General features: G+C 42.5%; 1 pseudogene; it reads right to left on the bottom strand.

Moving 5' to 3' along the window:
- Positions 1–213: 213 nt before the first annotated feature.
- On the bottom strand, positions 214–17,917 carry LOC100597815 (annotated as a pseudogene).
- Between the last annotated feature and the right edge of the window lie 825 nt (positions 17,918–18,742).

The raw sequence follows: 18,742 nt of genomic DNA, 5'->3' as shown, positions 1-18,742 counted from the left end.
TTTATGTAAGTAGAAATAATTACTAGGAGAGAATTTGCATCACTTTTATAATAATAATAATAATAATAATCATCATCATCATCACTATCATCGTCCATCCCTTAAGTACCATACCTTCTTGGTACGCCCAGATGTAGCCCAAGCAGTAATAGAGACTGTAGAATTAGAGTTAAGTCCAAAAGAGAAAGAAATTCTGAAGGTCATAGATTTGCTTCAAGGGATGTAGTGGAGAGTGACAGAATTAACCGCTGATTGGCAGCACTGAGCTCTTTCCTTTTCATTTGATATCTTGTTCATGTGATCTCCTTTTCCATCCATATTTTGCTGCATCTTGAGTAAGCTTGTAGGGTGAAAGGAACTGAGATTTTCATTATTACTGGTCATTTCATTTGTGGTTTTAATATTTTTCCCATCTAAGGAATCACATTTTATTTTGGAAATATATACATGAAAAACTTGGAAACCTGTGGAAACTCACTCTTGAACTTCCCTGGACATGATTCAGAGGCAGATTGAGGGAGGGCTGAAACTTTGGCTTTAGAGGGTTGTTGTCATGCAGCAATGGGAAGCTGGGAAAATTGGCTTCAGGAGGAGGCAGCACCTCACCTTTCCTTAGGAGGGAGTCTGTACACAGATCCAGTTTGTCTGCAATGGAAGGAAAAGTGTCCTTTACCTGGATCTCGTCCTTCTGAGTTCCTAGGTGGTGGGCCATGGCGATGGTGACCTTGGGGACCTTGGCTATGGGGTGGTGGGTCATAGGGTCTATCATCATGGAAACGATGGCCATGGTGGTGTTGTGCACAGGGACAGTGTCCATGCAGACAGTGTCCATGAGACTGGTGGTCATGAAGATGGACCTCACTGTAATTATGATTATGAGGGTGATTTGTGCCAGAAGGGGTGTGATGACCTGTTGACCAAGAAGGGGGCAATTTTGAAGGGGCCCTTTTGTTGAAGTGGAGGTCTGTCTGAGTGATCTTTTTCATCTGGAGGAGGTGGGAATCCAGGTTCTTGTGGCGTGTGGGGATGATGATGACCTCTGGACCCATGGGATGTAAGTGGAAGCTCAGCAGTAGGAGAAAGCTCGTGCCCGCCAGAGTGAAAAGGGTAGCCCAAATGGGGTTTACACCACTGATGATTCTGTATTCCTGGTTATGGAACACAGAAAAGTGAATATCATCATGTAACACGCAATGAGAAGTTAGACATTTAACTGGATTTAGACCAATGGTGCCCAGATCTTGGGTTCCACAAATCAATTTGAAAAGTAGAATTTGAAAAAGGGTTCTGAAATTGTCATCTAACCCAGTTGATATTTAAAATATAAACAACAACTGTCATCTTCCATCATCATTTCACAAAAGGGTCAGAAATACAACTTCAGAGTAAAAGATAGTCTTATAGATGGATAAATGTTAGATATAAAAAACATTGTTATCAGCCAGATATGGTTGCTCCTGCCTGTAATCCCAGCACTTTGGGAGGCCCAGGTGGGCAGATCCCTTGAGCTCAGGAGTTTGAGACCAGCCTGGGCTACACGGCAAGACCCCATCTCTATGGAAAAAAAAAAAAAAAGAAACATTATTATCCTTATTTTTCTCATTTTAACAGACAGTGGTGAAACTATATTATGGCCTGGAACCCATGTGTGGACCAACATTGGGGAACTAGTGCCTTATCATTGATTTTTGTTTTTGTTTTTGTTTTTTTTTGAGACGGAGTCTCACTCTGTCGCCCAGGCTGGAGTGCAGTGGTGTGATCTTGGCTCAGTGCAAGCTCCGCCTCCTGGGTTCACACCATTCTCCTGTCTCAGCCTCCCGAGTAGCTGGGACTACAGGCGTCCGCCACCACGCACGGCTAATTTTTTGTATTTTTAGTAGAGATGGGGTTTCACCCTGTTAGCCAGGATGGTCTGGATCTCCTGACCTCGTGATCCGCCCGCCTTGGCCTCTCAAAGTGCTGGGATTACAGGCGTGAGCCACCGCACCCCGCCTTATAATTGATATTCTTGATAGAGGTCTGAGGCTTGATGGTATCGACATCCCTTACTCCCCAAGGCTGAATACTTAACCTCTTCTCCCTCTTCCTTGTTTAGAGTTTAATTTTTAAAAATATCTACAAAGTCATGTTCATGGTGACAACCCTGCCCTTTGTTTCTCTTTCTTTCTTTTTTTAATTTGGGATGTGGATATTTGGAGTATTTTCAGTTTTGTTTCTGATATAAAAAATTCCATGAAGCAAATCTTTTTACTCATGTAAAAAATAGAACTAAGATTTCTGGGACAGATGTAAAATATAGTTTTGCATCTTATTTATATACATTTATATAATAAATTTGAGGCTAATTTATTCTCCTTAGATTCTGTGCCTAATAATAAAAGCTAGGAATGACTAAGGCTCAGCCCTGGAGTCCTGACTGCAAGGAGCATTTTCAAATTCATTCAAGGTTGATTGAATCGGACATGATTTTACTTTTCTTCCAAATCTTGTTTCTCCCCAATTCTTGGAAAAGTATTCGTGCTTTTCCTGTGATAATAGCAATTGCACTCCTTTCCCCAGTATGGGGCACGCTCTGTATCTCTTGTCTTTCTCTTTCTCTCTCTCTCACACACATGCACACAGAATCTCTCTTACAGAGCCATAAGAACCAATTACATTCTGTGTGTGCAAATGTCACTTAGTCTGGCACTGCTCATGACAAAGTTTGCTTAGACAACCCATCCGAGGGTTGAAGACTTTGCAGATTACGACAAGATCTTTTGGGCTTTTCAAGTCCAAGCCTCCTGCATCATAGGACAAATATACTTTGCAGACTCCATACACTTTCAAAGGAGAGATCAACCTGTTAGTGTGTGTGTGTATGTGTGGTGTATATGTGCGCACATGGGGAAGTGAAGATGCCCAGCCAGAGGTGTGAACTTCCAGACATTCAAGAAAGGAAGAAGAGCTTTAGAAAAAATAAGAGTAATGTGATCAGATATCCCCACCAGTTGTTCAGCAGTCTTTCCTCGTTAACACTTTGGGGAAAGTGCGGGTGGTGAAGGGTATCACTCAAGTTGCTGTGGTTTTTTTCATGAGCAGGCACCAGCACTGGGCTTCCCCGTGGGTGGTGGTGAGGAAAACCACATCGTTGCTGCCTTGCCTTTAGGCCAACCCTTCTGCCCCGGAGACCTGAGTTGCCCATGCCTAGAAACAATGAAGAATGGTATTGAAGAGGGATTTTCGCAACTTCAGCTAGTCCCTTGGAGGAAAGTGTTGGACAGGAGGGAACTCATATAGCGTAAAGATGGGTTTTCATGGACACTGTCAAGGCAAGTGTCTTCTGGCTCCACTGTAAACACAAGGGCTACAACTGGCCGGCACTCGTGTGCTCCAGAGGCCGCTAACCCCAGCTGTGAAAGATCGACTAGGACAAGAGGACGGCTGTCTGCTGGAAGAAACTGCTAAGCATTGAGGTTCTGAGTACAGTCTGGGAATCAGAGAGACCTATGTTAATCCTGGCTTCTCCATTTCCTAGTTGTGAGTTTGGGAAAGTTACACAAAATTTCTGAAAGTCAGCCATTGTAAAATGGGGATAATAATATGTACTCACAGGTGTAGGAAGGCATTATTATTATTATTATTATTCAGACAGAATCTCACTCTGTCACCGAGGCTGGAGTGCAGTGGTGAGATCTCAGTTCACTGCAACTTCCGCCTCCTGGGTTCAAGCGATTATCCCACCTCAGCCTCCCAAGTACCTGGGACTACAGGAGCCTGCCACCATGCCCTGTTGATTTTTGTATTTTTTGGCAGAGACAGGGTTTCACCATGTTGGCCAGGCTGGTCTTGAACTCCTGCCTCAAGTGATCCGCCTGCCTCTGCCTCCCAAAGTGCCGGGATTACAGGCGTCGCGCCCAGCGTCGGAGGGCTCAGTTAAATGAGAGTATGCTGTAAAACACTTAGCCCCGAGCCTCTTCTCCAGCTTCCATGGTTCACCACTGGGCTTACATTACCCACACCAAACTCATGAAGCGTTAGTTGGGGATGGGGATAGGGGAAGGAGGTGTCTTTTCTGGTGGCCACTAAGCAGAATTCTACCACTGGTTCAGGCTGAAAATTTCCACAGCCTGAAAAGGAACTAATATATGATTCCTTCCTTCCAGCTACAAACCATATGTTGTCAAACCTCAGAAAAATCCTCAATGTGAAATCAGAATTAAAATTCTGTGTCCTAAAACTTTCTAGATAATTGCCCTTTGGTACGTGTTTAAAACTCTAGGCCACCTTTTCCCAAGGAAATGGAGGCAGACACTTGCTTTTCCTTGTCAGTGGCATTATCTTGAGGTTCTGAAATGACAGTAGTATATGTGACAGTGTTTTGTAAACTGTACGTCACCGTGCAAATACCAGTTATTATTAGCAACAATTTCCTGCAGGCACATGGGTATCAATTTGTAAATAATAAGGTGAAAAATCCCACAGGACTATGCATGAAAAGAAATGGATTTTAATCTCAGCTTGGTTGTGAATGTTGGCAAGACCCTTCATTAGTTGAGCATCAGTTACCTCCTCATTTATCAAATGGGATCTTTGTGGGTGTCAATCAGTTGGAATGAATAAAAATACTTGCTGTGTAGGGTCTTAATAAAAGCTGGTTATAAACATAGGAAAAAAGCTCAATATCACTAATCATTACAGAAATGCTAATCAAAACCACTATGAGATACCATCTCATGCCAGTCAGAATGGCAATTATTAAAAAGTCAAGAAATAACAGATGCTGGCAAGGTTGTGGAGAAATAGGAACACTTTTACACTGTTGATGGGAATGTAAATTAGTTCAACCACTGTAGAAGACAGTACTGTGATTCCTCAAAGACCTAGAACCAGAAATACCATTTGACCCAGCAATCCCATTACTGGGTATATATTCAAAGGAATATAAATCCTTCTATTACAAAGATACATGCATGCATATATTCATTGGAGTACTATTCACAATACCAAAGACATGGAATCAACCCAAATGCCCATCAGTGATAGACTGGATAAAGAAAATTTGGTACATACACACCATGGAATACTACGCAGCCATAGAAAGGAACAAGATTATATCCTTTGCAGGGACATGGATGGAGCTGGAAGCCATTATCCTCAGCAAACTAAGACAGGAACAGAAAACCAAACACCACATGTTCTCACTTATAAGTGGGAGCTGAACAATGAGAACACATGGACAAAGGGAGGGGAACAACACACACTGGGGCCTCTAGGGGGGTGCAGGGGAAGGGAGAGCATCAGGAAAAATAGCTAATGCATGCTGGACTTAAAACTTAGGTGATGGGTTGATAGGTAAAGCAAATCACCATGGCACACATTTACCTGTGTAACCTGAACATCCTGCACATGTACCCAGAACTTAAAATTTAAAAATAAATAAATAAATAAATGAAAGCTGGTTATTATTTTTAGCTAAGTCTTTAATCTGATTCATATGATATATGAAATTATATGAAAATTATATGATTTTATAATATATATGATATGTACCTAAGCTTAAAACTGAGTTTTTTTTTTTTTTAATTCTTTCCCTAGAAGAGAGGAAGCATGATTCACATAACTTCTCTGGCCTCAGGTTTCCCATCTGCAAACGGGTTAAAAATAGTATCTATCTCAGTATCTCGGCCGATCACGGTGGCTCACACCTGTAATCCCAGCACTTTGGGAGGCCAAGGTGGGTGGATCAAAAGGTCAGGAGTTCAAGACCATCCTGGCCAACATGGTGAAACCTCGTCTCTACTAAACAACAACAACAAAAAAATTAGCTGGGCATGGTGGTGGTGGCACATGCCTGTAATCCCAGTTACTCGGGAGGCTGAGGCAGGAGAATTGCTTGAACCCAAGTGGCAGAGGTTGCAGTGAGCTGAGATCGCACCATTGCATCCAGCCTGGGTGACAGAGCAAGACTCCGTCTAAAAAAAAACAAGTATCTATCTTATAGGGGTGGTGGGAGGGCTAATAATTTACCATATATGTAAAGCACATATAAGAATGCCTAGCAGATAATAAGTGCTCTCAAGATAATTTTTTGGCTGAGACATTTTTTACACTCACATTGGGGTGTCTGGGAAAATGGTGCCTGGAGCACTTCCTCACAGAGAAGCCCACATGGTAATTGGCTCATTTCTCTCCTCTTTAGAACAGGTGGGAACAAAACAGTTTCGGGAACAAAACAGTTTTCAGTTTTCAGTGAAAAGGAAAAAATAAAGCAGCAGATATCTACCATCCAACATATTGTAAAGCACTAGGAGGATTCAAAACCACCAATATGTGCATTTTTCTTATGGATTCTGCCTTCTAAAAAGATATCACCTAAGTGATAAGGTGAATACCACTTCATTGAAAAGGTTCAAATAATATGAACACAATGAAGCAGGGTGTGAAAAAAAAAAACACGCTTCCTGCACCCCAACTTCTACTTTTCAGAGATTTCACTCATTCAGTTCATGTGTTTTTCCTCCTAGACTTTTCCTAGATATGTAGCACATATACACGTAGACCTTAGTAATTAATATAAATGGGTAAATTTTCTAAATATTGTTCTGTAACCTTTTCCCATAACAGTATGTCTTGAAACTCTTTCAAGTGCACCTGAGTTCAAACATTCTTTGAGCAACTTCACTGTCTTCATTTCTTTACTTGTGTGCACCACAATCGATTTAGTGTTGCATTTTCTGAATGCATGACAAACATCAACCAGCTGCTCTGAAAACAGCTCTGGGTGGGAGCACTTGAGTCCTTGTAGAGTGAGCAGGGAACTGTCTAATTCCAGCCACACCGCCGGGAGTGGCGAGGTAGCTTCTCTGAGCCTCAGTTTTCTGTCATAGTGCAAGGAGGTTAATATCGGATGATTTTTAATGACACAACCATCATATGCTCTTGTCTTTCTCTATTTCCTCTTTGGATTGTCCTTCCTCTCTAACAGATATTCACTACCCCCACACCCTCCAAAAAATTAAAAGACTTGCAGGAGAGCAGTTCTTCCAGGAGAGCAGTAACTGCTGCCTGACCCTTATTCCACCAAATGCTACAATGGGGGCCTCAGATGAAAAGGCAGCTGGTCCAGTGAGGCAGGTGGAGAGGGGGAGCCATTCAGTTCCTGCTGCCAGATTGGAGCCTGGGCCCTCAGACTCTAGCTGGATATTAGTGGAGACTCAACACTTGCAGTTCTCTGGACTTGGTCCACTCTGAAAGAGGGAAAGTCATCATTCTCTCCTTTGTACTTCTCAAGGGCTTTGTTGGCTTGTTTTCTGTAGAGCTCGGTATCCTTGAGGAAATCTGAGAGGACAGGACTATCCTTGATATTGGGCAATGCTGAAGAGACTATAGAAAGAAGATGGCAGTGTCGCAGTTAAGGCTTGAAAACGGCAATGGGGGCTCAGTGGAAGGAAGGACAATAACTTTCATTTTACAGATGGACAAATGGAAGGTTGGGGGATGTAAGTAACTTCTTCAAGATAAATCAGCCAACCAGCAACAGAACTGAACTGCTGATCCTTCCTTCCTTTCCTATGATGCCCGAGTGTCAGTTGTTACCCCTGCTCATGATGCCTCCACCACTGCCACTCATCAAGTGCTAATATTTTAAAGAAGTCCTCCTGTGTTTGCCAAGGAGGAAGAGATATTATCAACATAAAGGTTTGTGCAGAGAGCGGAGAAGATACAGCTCAACCTTTCTTTAAGGCAACCTCCTTCAGCAGTAGCTTGCCTACTGAATTTTTATATATAGAATCATGGTGAAATTTGCCATTAAACAAATTCTGTGATAATTCTTTTTGAATAAGTAAAGAAAAAGAGCATGGAAATTAGTGTCAACACTTAGTATAGAGTCCTATCTTCATTGCGCCTTGGCTGTGTTCCCAAGGGCAAGTCATTAAACCTCTTCCAGTCACAATTATTTTATCTCTTAAGTTGACAGTATCATAATCTACATTTTATTGCCTTGTTGGGACATTAAATGAGATAACAGGTATCATTGCTTTGTAAACTCTAGAGTAATTCATGGCATTTAAATGTTGACATCAATACTTACTGAGTGCTAAGAATAATCTGCAAAGTGTGCTACGTAGAGCATGTTATTTAATTCTAGCAAGAATTCAAAAAGCTAATGTTGTTGCTATCTTATTTTACAAGTGATGAAAGTTTAAAAAGTTTAACTTCTGCCTTGTGTAATTTTACATAACTTCTAAGTGATGAGGTTCAGATTCAAACTAAAGCAAGTCTGGCTCCAGAGCCTATTTTTCTGTGATGCTATCCTACCTGTCATAAATCTCTATTTTTATGTCTTGAATTCCTTTAGAGGAAGGTGTACCAGTACCAGGGGAACCTGACTTCCTTCTGTTCTCTGGAGGGTGAGTAAGGAAGTCCATGAGGGCAGGGATCCTTTCTTTCATGTACATCATGGCATTATGAGATGAATACCACTGTATGATTGAATTTGTATTAATCGAAAATTGATTAGCAATTTAACAGATTACCATACCACAACTTGTGGTGCAGTCAAAGTTACTCTGAGATCCCGAGATTCATGGGAATGTCTTGTAGCCATTACCTTACATTGTCTGATCACCTGTAAGAAAGAGGCTCTTGAGGCCAGGCGTGGTGGCTCACGCCTGTAATTCCAGCACTTTGGGAGGCCAAGGTGGGCAGATCAGTGGAGGTCAGGAGTTTGAGACCAGCCTGGCCAACGGTGAAACCCCGTCTCTACTAAAAATACAAAAATTAGCCAGGCATGGTGGCATGGCCTGTAATCCCAGTTACTCTGGGGGATGAGGCAGGAGAATTGATTGAGCCTAGGAGGTGGAGGTTGCAGTGAGCTGACATCGGACCACTGCACTCCAGCCGGGGCGACATAGCAAAACTCCATCTCCAGAAAATCTAAAATAAAAAAAAAAAAGAAGAGGCTCTTGAGGCCTTGCTGAGTCATTGTGTCCTGCCTTCCTCAGGTCAGATATGAGAGAGCAAAAAGAAGCAACATCCTCCTACTGTCCATTTAGAATGAATTTGGGGTTTCCTTCATCAAAGCTTGTCTCAAATCCTGCATTTTTCTTAGTCAGTCTGTGTGCTGTATCCTGTTGGCACCAAAAATTCTCAGGAGAACCAGAGAGAAACTATTTAAAGCATCATGGCCATACCCCAAACATTTTCAAGGGAAAAAGTGGTGAAACTCCTAGGAGTGTGAACCTCTTATTTTCTGGAAATGAAGTCCTGAATCTTTGCTTATTCATCTTCATATTCTCCAGCTGTGTCAGAGAGCCTGGCATTTGAGTACCCACCTCCCACATGCACAGTGAAACCCTCTTCCTCACTGTATGTGCAAGGCACAGAAGCAGACCCGAGCCCTCACATGTCCCCTCATAATTCGCAACATATCCCTTTGGCCATTCCTGAAAACAGGACCAGTGTGTTCATAGGACACAATCACAAGTTCATAGATTCTTTTTTTTTTTTTGGCTTAAAAGATATCATCAATCTTTTTTTTATTTAACTAAGCACTGCCCTTCATTTTGAAGGAAATGATAAATTCAAGTTGGAACTTCCTTCTCAAGAAGTGATAAAAGAATGTAATATTGATTTAACATACAACCTTCAATGAAAATAAAGTTTATACAATTCACTGGGAAATAAAACGCACGTGGAATTTTATCCTGTTTATTAACATAATTCTTCATGAATCACAAGTATTATAGCCAAGAACAAAACAACCTAATGAAAAGCTGAATGAATCAGTTTATGGTTACTCTGATTTAAAAAACATTTCACTTGGGAGGCCGAGGCGGTCGGATCACGAGGTCAGAAGATCGAGACCACGGGGAAACCCCGTCTCTACTAAAAATACAAAAAAATTAGCCGGGCGTGGTGGCGGGGGCCTGTAGTCCCAGCTACTCGGAGAGGCTGAGGCAGGAGAATTGCTTGAACCCGGGAGGCGGAGCTTGCAGTGAGCCGAGATTGCGCCACTGCACTCCGGCCTGGGCCACAGAGCGAGACTCCGTCTCAAAAAAAAAAAAAATTTCACAAGTAAGAGGTAGCTTTCCAGACAAATCCATTTGATGACCATGATCACAACTAGATTTTATTCTAATTTATAAAACAAGAAATGGTTGGACAAGCACACGATATCAAGAGTCTTCAACCTAGTGGATTCCATTTCATTAAGAAAAAAAAAAAGAAAACAAATAGTCCTTAAATTTTCTTAGCTCTCTATAGCATACGTTATATAAAATTAAAGTTTTGCTTCCAAAAATATGTTTCCATGTGATCGTGGTGTTGTCCAGTACTATTAGGGCCAAAGCACCAAAGACATGAGAAGTTTAACCACCGACTTGTCACTTTTCATAAAAACTAAACATTTCCTTATAGGTCTGGAGTAAAATCTTCTAGGCATTTTAGTGCTAAAAGTCATTTTAAATTAAGTGTGAAATAAAAGCTACAAAAAGTATGAGTTCTTTCAATACAAAAAGCTGTGTAGCTGAAGTTGTGGGCTCCTTTGACATACATAAGCAGTTTCAATAAAATATTTGCTCAGGTAAGGAAATAGAATTTGTCTGCTGTCATTTAGCATACATTCCAGTCCATGTCCTGCTTATACCTGCCAGAGCTTCTAAAGAACATTAGAACATTAAAATCTAAAGAACATTAGAATCGATATTTCTAAAGTCTTATTCCTGCTCCCTCTGTCAGATTCTTATAATCATAGACGGTCAGGAGCGGAAGGCCTTAGAGTCCATGAACTCCAAACCCTTCTTCTTATTTTACAATAAAAAACACTGACGTGAAGGGGTGTTATTAGATGATTTGCCCAAGGACTCACAGCTGGTCATGCTGTTTCATGGGCCCACAGCCCTGCTGAGGTATCTTGAACTGGGTTCCCAAGAACGACTCTCAAGGGTGTCACTCAAAGTCAACATCATCTTCATGAATCTCAAGGGAAAAGCTGCCCTTTCTCTTCTGCTGTATTAGCTCAGGCATTGGCTGCCCTGAGTGAGCAGAGTAGTTGGAAAGTAAAAACGATAACAGCAGGGCAAAGGTGCCCTGTCACTTAGCATATCAGATGGACGTCTGAAAACAGCTGGCTCACAGTCATTCCAGTGTTTCCGGGATAGGACCGAATAGTCAGATTCTTGCACATCTAAGACTAATACACATGTGATGGTTAGTACTGAGTGTGAACTTGATTGGATTGAAGGATGTGAAGTATTGATCCTGGGCGTGTCTGTGAGGCTGTTGCCAAAGGAGATTAACATTTGAGTTAGTGGGCTGGGGAAGGCAGACCCACCCTTAACCTGGTGGGCACCATCAAATCAGCTGCCAGCAAATATAAAGCAGGCAGAAAAACGTGAAAAGGCGAGACTGGCCTAGCCTCCCAGCCTATGTCTTCCTCCCATGCTGGATGCTTCTGCCCTTGAACATCGGACTCCAAATTCTTTAGTTTTGAGACTTGGACTGGCTCTCCTTGCTCCTCAGGCTTGCAGACAGCCTACTTTGGGAACTTGTGATCATGTAAGTTAATATTTAATAAACTCCCATATATATATATATATATGAGATATATATATATCTCCTATTAGTTCTGTCCCTCTAGAGAACACTGACTAATAAAACACAGCTGTAGTTTCCTGAAAAATGCCAAAAGTAATACGTGAGTAGCATGTGGCAGTCCAGAGTTTTTTTCTTTTTTTAAAAAGAAGTAATATCTACCTTTGTATCTTACACAGAATTCTCACTGCTCTCCACATCTTTTCAGATGTCCTACCTTTATGTCATTTGATGTGTTAATTTGAATAAATAGCTTCAATGAGCTATTTCCAAATCTTCTTTTTATGTGGTCATGATGTTTCTTCTGCCCTTGAGCTTTAAGAAGCTATCACTAAATGGCAGTGGTGGTTTGGTGGAGGTGTTGAAGTGTTGAAGGGACACGCTGAGAAGTATAAGCAATGAGAGCCTCATCAGGGCCTCCAGTCTCTTCTTGTAGTTGTGTCCTCTCTCCCAGGTCTATTCCTGAACATGAATTTCCTGCTTTGATGTCACTTTGCCCAAAGCTAAATCCTCTCTCTTCTCTTACAAACCAGCTCCCTTTCCACTTCCCTTGTCTTTGTCAGTGGCACCACTAATTACATATTGCCTTAGACTCTGGGGTAAAACATGTAAACCTATGAGATGTCTTACTTGTCATTGCTTTTGCTATCCAGTACCAGGCCCTGAATGGTCTTTCTTGGCAATGTCTCTCTTGTCTATTCATCATTCTCATTGCTCTAATGAAGGTCTGCCCTTCATTCTCTCATGGCTGCATACATAAAATAGTTTCCTAGTCCATGTCCCTGTCTCTTACTTCAGTTTCCCCAGGCACACTGAGTCCTCTCCACACCCACCCACTCTCTATGCTAGCTCTTAGAGGTAGCTCTGTGCTGATGTATCCCGTGCCTTAACATGTGACAATGAGCCTGGAATGGGACTAATGGTCACTGACTTACTGGTTGAATCCTAAATTTCCTGCACACCTGTTTTCTACAACCTACAATGCCCCCCCTCTCTGATACTTTAAGAAGGATAGAAGGGTGAATTGCTCTGCTTGTCCTCTGTAGTACTCCTGGTCTGTCCTCCTGATTTCAATTGTTCCACCAAAGGGAAGGTAGCTTATTTTGGAATAGAAGAGGGAGGCTTCAGTTCTCTCCATAATGTCCGTCAGCCCCTCAAATCCACTGCAGGTAGGCAAATAATCTAAAGTGAAGACAGTAAGCTTGCTTTTCCTGAAGATAAGCCCAGTCTGTCCTCCCATCTGATGGCAGCTCCAGAGCCGACATAGATGCAGCTCCTCTGTGTATATTCAATGGCTCCCTAGCACCCTTCTTCCTGATTCTCTACCCAACTAGAAATGGTGTGCCATGAATTCACCAGGAATGCCTTTATGCAGACTCTCTTCCTATGCAAATCCTTCCCATGCATCACTACCCAGCTGAAGCCTCCTCCCACACAATCCTAATAGATCTTCCTTCATTAAATTGCCCCAGTACATTTACCACTCCTGTGTTCACTTGAATATTTTAGGGCTCAGAACAGGATACCCCACAGTATGGTGCCTTGGCATGCTGAGCCCATTGAACTGAAAGAAACCAAAAGGAAGCCAAATCTGGCCTCAGAGGCAAGATCTGTCTGACCTGCTCCCACTCTTTGTTCTCCTACTCTCCTGTCTCCCCCAAGGAAAGCCATAGAAACCAGAATTCGTCTTCCCACAGGCAGGTCACAGAAAAGGGAATCTGCCCCAAAGCGGTCATAAAAACTAAAATATGACTCTCATCTTTCATCCAGGCCTTTCTGTGTAGGAGCTGGCCATAAAATAAATTCTCTAACCTACTCTGTCTGATAGCAGGTCCTAAGATCTGCATGACAGATGGGTCCTGCTCCATACCTGGGAGCAGGAAATGCCGCACAGAGGGGCCATGGAGAACTGCAACTGAAGGCCTGCGGGGTTTCCCTGATAGTCTATTACTATTGGATCTTTTCTTTTTTGATGGATCATGCTGCTGTCCAGTCTTCATGGAATCTAAGCTTAACAATGGATAGTTGTCCCTTGGGTCTTTGGGCCTTCGTTCTGAAGGCTCTCATGTTATAGAAACTTGGATTAAATATGCTCTGCTTTCTCTTGCTCACCTGTCATTTGTCGTAGGTAAGTCAGCTGTGACCCTGCGGATGGGTGAGGAAGGGCATTGCACCTTTTGCCTCTACAGTGGATATAGTGTTTTGCATTCACCAAGCCCAAGCAAACTTTTTCATACAGTTAGACTATATGGAGAGAGGAGTTTTAAAGGTAGGTTAGAGACGTGTTTTCCTGTAGTAAATGTGTGTCTTCAAGTTTTACAAACATAAAGGTTGGCTTTTTGTTGTTGTTAGGATCTCCAAGTTGCTAATTGATTCTCCCTGGAGTCCCTGGAGAAGGGTCAGTGAGAGTCAATGGGGCCCTTTTAGGGGTGGGGCAGGAACATGAACTTGGCAGTAAGTCCAGCCTGGATTCCAATGTAGTTCTGCTACTTACCTATGTGATCCCAAGCAAGACAGGGTCACATAACCTTTCTGAGCCTTAGGTTTCTCACCTGCAAATGGTGGAAAATCATGATATCGTAACAGGGTACTTTTCAGAAGTGAATGAGGTAACATATGTGCAGGACCTGGTGATTAGTTCTTATAAACTATCTCTAATACTAGGGAAAGGTGTCTAAGAATCCCTTCCTGAATGAAATAGCTTCAGGTTCATAGTCATGGGAGAAAGTAGATTGTAATGGTGAGATGTGTGGAAAACATGTAGAGTGGAAGAGATTTTATGAAGTTCTGAGCAGAGAGGAGGGAAGAGAAGTAGAGATGCAGAAGCTGAACACTGGGAGGATGGGGAAATGCATGAGGGAGCACTGTGCAGGGGGAAGTAGACAGGAGTGGTCGAGGCTGACCAGAATATGTGTTTCCAGAGAAGGCTCACAAACAGGCCGGGCGTGGTGGCTCACACCTGTAATCCCAGCACTTTGGGAGGCAGAGGCGGGCAAATCACTTGGGGTTGGGAGTGTGAGACTACCCTGGCCAACATGGCGAAACCCCATGTCTACTAAAAATACAAAAATTAGCTGGGCGTGGTGGTGGGTGCCTGTAATCACAGCTACTCGGGAAGCTGAGGCAGAAGAATCTCTTGAACCCAGGAGGGGGAGGTTGCAGTGAGCCGAGATCGCACCACTGCACTCCAGCCTGGGCGACAAGGGCGAAACTCCATCTCTTCAACAACAACAAAAGAAACAGGCCTGGGCAGCGTCTGCCGGCAGTGTCATCAAGAAGACAGCATGTGGCTGTGGCAGAGGCTAATCAAGGTTTTAATCCCAGTCCCACATTTTCTGACGGTAAGATCCTAAGCAAGTAATTTAACCTCTTTGGTTCTCCTCTTTCTTCCCTAAGACATGGTGATTGTACAGCCCGTTTTCCCTTCCTATGTCCCTTTCCTCCTTGGAGTACAGGTAGACTACATTTCCCCACCTCCCTTGCGTTAGGTGTGGCCATATGACTGAGTTCTAGCCAGTGAAATGTGAGCATGAATCATGCATGCACCTTCCAGGCCTGGCCCACAGAAACCACCTTCATGATCCTCCACTCTCTCCCCACGTGGGCTGGATGCAGAGGATCCAAGAGACAATTCTGAGGCCAAGGGGAAGGCAGAGCCACAGACAAAAGGGGCCTGGCATCCCGAATCACCGTGTAGATGGCCACCTGCTGATAACCCATATTGACCTGTAACATGACAGAGAAATCACATTCTCCATCTTTAGGCCACTGAGTTTGTTTGTTCCAGCAACTGACCTATTTTGATACGATGATGTTTTCTGTATAAGGGACTTTTTAGTAAACATGAAATTACAAAACAGAAAAATCTTCAGAGTCACAATAAATGTTTACTGTACCAGCTCATTAAACAAACATTTATTGTATCCCTAGTATGTGGGAGTCACTTTAGTCAACAAAGCAAAGTCTGTGCTGTCATAGAATTTATTGGGGATAAAGAAAAAGAGAGAATCAATAAATATTTCTAGCCTGTAGGATTTAAAGAATGGTTGTGCCACTGACAGCAAAGGTTGTGGTAAGAAGTGGGAGAAATTTTCTAGAGAAGAGTGAGGAGTTTGGGCTTTAGACATTTGAAGAGACACTACTATTATATTCTGTCTGTTAACATCACCTGTGAAAGTTTATGGAATAATTGCAAACAAGATACATAGACTTTTTAGCCATAATGACATAAAATGTCTAGAAAAACAATGATCCATAGTGTGTTGTGCAAAACCTCTAGCATAGAACTTATGCTCCTAGTGCAGGAATGGTTTCTTATCCATGGATAAGTTCGGGTGTGCATGGGAAGAATGCACTTAATTGAAATGAATTGAGAGCTTCAACTCCTCTGCATTCCAGGTAATATTGTCATTAACTCAAGCAATGTTTATGAAAGTACTTTGTAAATTATTAAACTCTACTCCAGTGGTTGTGTGGGAGGATATATTCTGAGTTATTAACCTCTGTATCTTTTGTCCTCCCTGGGTCTCACCTTTTTCTCCTCCCCAGGACTCACCTTTCTCTCTTCCTCATTCAAGCAGTTGACCTGGTGTCCATGCCTCCAAGAGGAATGTGATTCTGCAGGGCCACATTCAGCTGCATCTGCCAGTGTGGCCACACTGGTTGTTTATGGATGGTGGCTGTTCTGATTGGTTGCTGTTTCTGGTCTGATTGGTCAGTGCTTGTTTCATATTGGTTATGCAATACTTTGAATATCACCATTGCGGTTGGAAGGTATAGAGAATCTGAATTCTTTTAGCTTGTTTCAAATGATTGAGCCCTGATTTGAGAAGGAAAAAGAAAGAAGATTTCAGCGTGGAAAAAGAGTCTTCTGGCCCTATGAATAAATAAAGTGAACTTACCTGAGACTAGAAAGAGAGTCCTTAGCTAAGGAAGAAGATATAAGAAGAAGAGTGGGGTGAGGGGTCTCTGAGGCAGGGACACCTCTGCCCTGCTTTCTGGGCATGCAGCCAGGAAGGCAGCAAGATCCCAGGGAAACAGTAGCCGTATGCCACACCTTGGCAGTCATGTCCATTGCTAGTGGACAGACACTCCTGCATTTACAGTTTGCTACAGAAGTAGTAGATAAACTGGGCTCAAAGAGTGATGTGAACAGGGTTTGTGACTATCCCTCAGCAGGGATGACTGTTGGATAAATGATCAAGGATCTGACCTCCTGATTCCACCACCTGAACAGCTTGGCAACTGTGTGAGATCCTGGAACTGTGGCCCAACTGTGGAAAGTAGCAGGGCAGAGCAAGGGAACTCCAAGAAGGACTGGGGTTAAATTTCCTGTTAGCCCAATAGGATGGCAACCGGACATAGAAATTAATTTGTTCTGAACATAAAGTGACATTTCTTGTGCGCCTGAATTTATGGTCACTATTCATGCTAGCAAGCTTCTTTGCTATTTATAGCCAGAGGTTTGTTTGCCTCATGATTTAATTTAACTTATTTTTCCTAAAGGAAATTTAGATGACTAGAAACAATCACTAGGAGAGAATTTAGGTCACTTTAATAATAATAATAGTTTGAGTACCATATTTTCTTGCTATGCCCAGGTATAGCCCAAGCAGTAACAGAGACTCTAGAATTAGCATTAAGTCCAGGAAAGAAGGAAATTCTGAGGGGTATAGATTTCCTAAAGTGATGTAGTGGCGAGTGACAGAATTGACTACTAATTGGCAGCACTGAGCTCTTTCCTCTCCTTTCCATTTGATCTATTATTTCAGGCCATCACCTCCCCTATCCATATTTTGCTTCATCCTGAGTATGCAAGTAAGGTGAAAGGAACAGTGGCTTTCATGAGTGTTGGTCATTTAATTTATGATTCTGATTCAAACTGTTATACATTTTTCCCCATCAAAAGAATTGCATTTTATTTGGGAAATATATATCCAAAAACCTTGAATGCTTCTGGAAACTCACTCTTGAACTTCCCTGGACATGATTCAGAGACAGATTGAGGGAGGGCAGAATGTCTGGCTTTAGAGGGTTGCTGTCATGCAGCAATAGGAAGCTGGGAAAATTGGCTTCAGGAAATGGCAGCACCTCACCTTTCCTTACGGGAGGGAGTCCGTACACAGATCCAGTTTGCAATGGAAGGGACAGTGTCCTTTACCTTGACCTCGTCCTTCTGAGTGCCCAGGTGGTGGGCTGTGACAACGGCAATGGTGACCTTGGGGACCTTGGCTATAGGGTGGTGGGTTACAGGGTCCATCGTCAAAGAAATCATGGCCATGGTGGTGTTGTGCACAGGAACAGTGTCCTTGGAGATGGTGTCCGTGGGGATGAAGGTCATGAGGATGAAGCTCACTGGAGTTATGATTATGGGAGTAACTTTGAGTTCCAATCATGCTAGAAGAAACATGGTTGTATCTGGACCCTGAGGGGCAATAGTGGAGGAGCCCCCCCTTGAAGTGGTTAATGTCTGAGACATCTTTTTCATCTGCTGGAAGTGGGCATCGTGTTCATGTGGCTTCTCAGGATGGCGATGATCTCTGGATCCTTGGGGCTTACATGGAAGGTTGGCAATCGGAGAATGTTCACACCCACCAGGATGGAGGGGATAGGCCAAATGGGGTTGCATGCAATTGATGATCGTACATGTCTGATGAAGGACATAGAAAAATAAATATTATCATGTAACATACAAAGAGAAGCTAGACATTCAACTTCTAAGAGAAGTTAGACATTGGATTTAGACCAACAGCACTCAGATTTTGGATTCCACAGATGAATTTGAAAAGTAGGATAAAAAAAAAGAGTTCTAAAGTTGTTATCTAGCCCAATTGATATTTAAAATATAAACAACAACTATCAACTACCACCATCACTGTTTCACAAAACGAGTGATAAAAGATAACAAAGGTGAGGAAAACCATAGAAACCTCAGAAGCACCATGTGAGAGTAAAGAATAGTCCTTAGATGCAATAAATGCCAGATACAAAAATATTGCAGGAGGGAGTCGGTACACAGATCCAGTTTGTCTGCAATGTCTGAAAATCCTTGTTCTTCCATTTCAATACAGAGTGGAAAAAGTATATTATGTAACGTCAACCATCCGTAGACCAACACTGGAAAAGTGGAAAACTGGTGATTTATAGTTAATATTTTTGACAGAGG

This window comes from Nomascus leucogenys, chromosome 11 (genome assembly GCF_006542625.1).
Source record: "Nomascus leucogenys isolate Asia chromosome 11, Asia_NLE_v1, whole genome shotgun sequence".
Lineage (NCBI taxonomy): Eukaryota > Metazoa > Chordata > Mammalia > Primates > Hylobatidae > Nomascus > Nomascus leucogenys.
The sequence above is the reverse complement of the archived record's forward strand: the minus strand, read 5'-3'. Positions and strand labels throughout refer to the sequence as shown.